Source organism: Passer montanus, unplaced genomic scaffold (assembly GCF_014805655.1).
Source record: "Passer montanus isolate IOZ18808 unplaced genomic scaffold, ASM1480565v1 scaffold22, whole genome shotgun sequence".
NCBI classification, from domain to species: Eukaryota; Metazoa; Chordata; class Aves; order Passeriformes; family Passeridae; genus Passer; species Passer montanus.
This window is the reverse complement of record NW_024366815.1, coordinates 1,815,402-1,818,039: the sequence shown is the minus strand read 5'-3', so window position 1 is coordinate 1,818,039 and position 2,638 is coordinate 1,815,402.

Below are 2,638 nucleotides of genomic sequence, written 5' to 3'. Positions count from 1 at the left end.
ACAGACTTTCCTGTATGTCTCAGATACCTTAGTCTTTTGCATGTCCCAGCAGGCCCACATTTTTCCCAGTTTTCCTTTTGCTGTGGACATACCTGTAACCCTTCTGCCTAGACATAAGACAATACCTTTTTTTTCCATGAGGGGCAATCATGTATAAAATACACACACATTTCATATTGAAATAAATTGCCTGGAGCGGTAGTGTAGTCTCCATCCTTGGAGGTTTTCCAGATCACACTGGGAAAACAACTGGTGCAGACCTACCCCTTAGTTTGAAGGACTTGGGATTTCTGAATGTGAGTTTTATTTAGCGGACTAAGATAAAAGAGGAATTAAGCATCTCAGCCTCAGCATGGCAGATACTCATTTGAGGATCTGAGAGGGATGCTGATGCATGGAGCCACACTCTGCCATCTTTTTGATGCAGGAAGACAACTAAGAATGGCCGCTACAGAGGCAGGTCCTGGATCTTCCTGCTCTCTCATACAGAGGGCAGCTCCTCTTTGTCCCCACCCTCCCAGCCTGTCCATCCTTAAGAGCCTATATCAAGCCATGGCAGCACACCAGTCCTGGGAGCTATCCCACTGTCCCTCTGTGATTGCAATGATTACCCAGCAACTGCTCATGGGCCTTGAATTTCTTCTGTTTGATCCCCATACTGCATGCATTACTGCACAGGCACTTCAGAGAAGCAGTCAGTTGCGTGATTTAAAAAAAAATTAGAGTAATTTAGAAAAGTTGTGAATGCTTCTCCCATAATCCTGTTTTCTTAGCACACCCTTAATTGCATGCATACATTACCATGCCTTAATTGCATGTAAACTTCTGCACTGTTCTGCTGCTCTTATTCACATCACCTTCCTCTTGCTTGCCAGCCTAGGCCATCACTTCCTCTCTTGTTTGAAAAGAAACCTCTCCATCAATACTCATTCCTAGTTTAAAGCTCTCCTCACCAAGTTTGCCAGGCTGTTGGCAATGATTTCCTTGTCCATCTTGGTCAGGTGGATCCCATCACTTCCTAGCAGTTGTCCCTCTCAAAAGATGATCCTATGGCTAGGAAAAGCAAATCCCTTTGATGGACAGCAGCTTCCATACAAAACGTAGATAAAAAAAAAAGCTAACTCTAATTTGCTCCTCTTCATACAATTTGCTCCTCTTCCCACCCACACTGAGTGGGAAGGGACCCATTGAACTGAGTCTAACTCTTGGCCCTTTACAGCAAACCCCAAGTGTCAAACACCACATGCCTGAGTATATTTTCCACACACTTCGTTAACTCTGTCAGGCTGGTGCTGTGAGCACCTCCCTTGGGAACCTGTTCCAGTGCCCAAACACCCTCTGGGGAGGAACCTTTTCCTGATATCCAACCTAAACCTCCCGTGGCACAACTTCAGGCCATTCCCTTGGATGCTGTCCATGGTCACCAAGGAGCAGAGATCAGTGCCTGCCCCTCCTCTTCCTCTCGTGAGGGAGCTGAGGCTGCAGTGAGGTCTCCCCTCAGTCTCCTCTTGCCCAGGCTGAACAAAGCAAGTGACCCTGGCCACTCCTTGTATGGCTTTCTGTCCAGACCCTTCACCATCCTCGCTGCCCTCCTTTGGACACTCTAATAGTTCAATGTTTTTCTTACACTGTGGCACCCAAAACTGCCCCCAGCACTGGAGCTGAGGCCACCCCAGTGCAGAGCAGAGCGGGACAATCCCCTCCCTTGCCCGGCTGTTGATGCTGTGCCTGATGCCCCAGGACAGGGCTGGCCCTCCTGGCTGCCAGGGCACTGCTGGCTCGTGTTCAGCTTGCTATCAGCCAGGAGCCCCAGGTCCTTTTCCATGGCACAGCTTTCCCAGCCTCTCCTTCCCCAGTCTACACATGCAACCAGGGTTGCCCCATCCCTGATGCAGAATGTGGCACCTTATTAAACTTCATACTGCTGGTGATTGCCCATCTCTCTAATTTTTCTGAGGGTTTTGTTCCTTTCTTACAGAAAAAAACACTTTTCCAATGCAAGCACAACAGCTGCCATTCAAAACAAAGCCCTACTTTCCAAACATATTAAACTATATTTTATTCTCTGGAGTTCTTATTAGCACTTTAAGTTTAAGCACCTTCTATCTCTTGAGAGCACCTGTCCCTTGAGTAGAATTAACTTCAGCTTGAAAATTTTCTGGCATTGGAATATATTTTCCAGGAAGGTGAAGGAGTCACCGTGCCTGGAGGTGTTCAGGAGGTGTCTGGATCTGGTGCTGGGTGAAGTGGTTTAGAGGTTCAGGGGTTACAGGGTCACCGCTGGCTGTGTGGTTGGACTGGGTGGTCCTCAAGGTCTTCTCCAGCTCTAAAGGATCTACGATCCTGCAGTCCCTGCCTCTCACACGAAGATTAGAGTACCGGCGGAGGCACGTGGTGGCGGGAAGGGGGCGGGCCCGTCAGGGGGGCGGCCGCGGGGGGACCTCGGCACGACGGCCCGACCCCGACCCTGCTGACCCCACTGCCCCCGCGGCCGAGCCCTGCCCCTGCCCGCGCAGCGGGGCGCCACTCACCGATGCGCCGGGAGAGCTTCACGTCCCGGTTGAGCCACTCGCACAGAATCTGGGACATGGCGTGAGGCGCCCGCGGCCGCCGCCGCCGCCCGGCTCCGCGTCCCGTT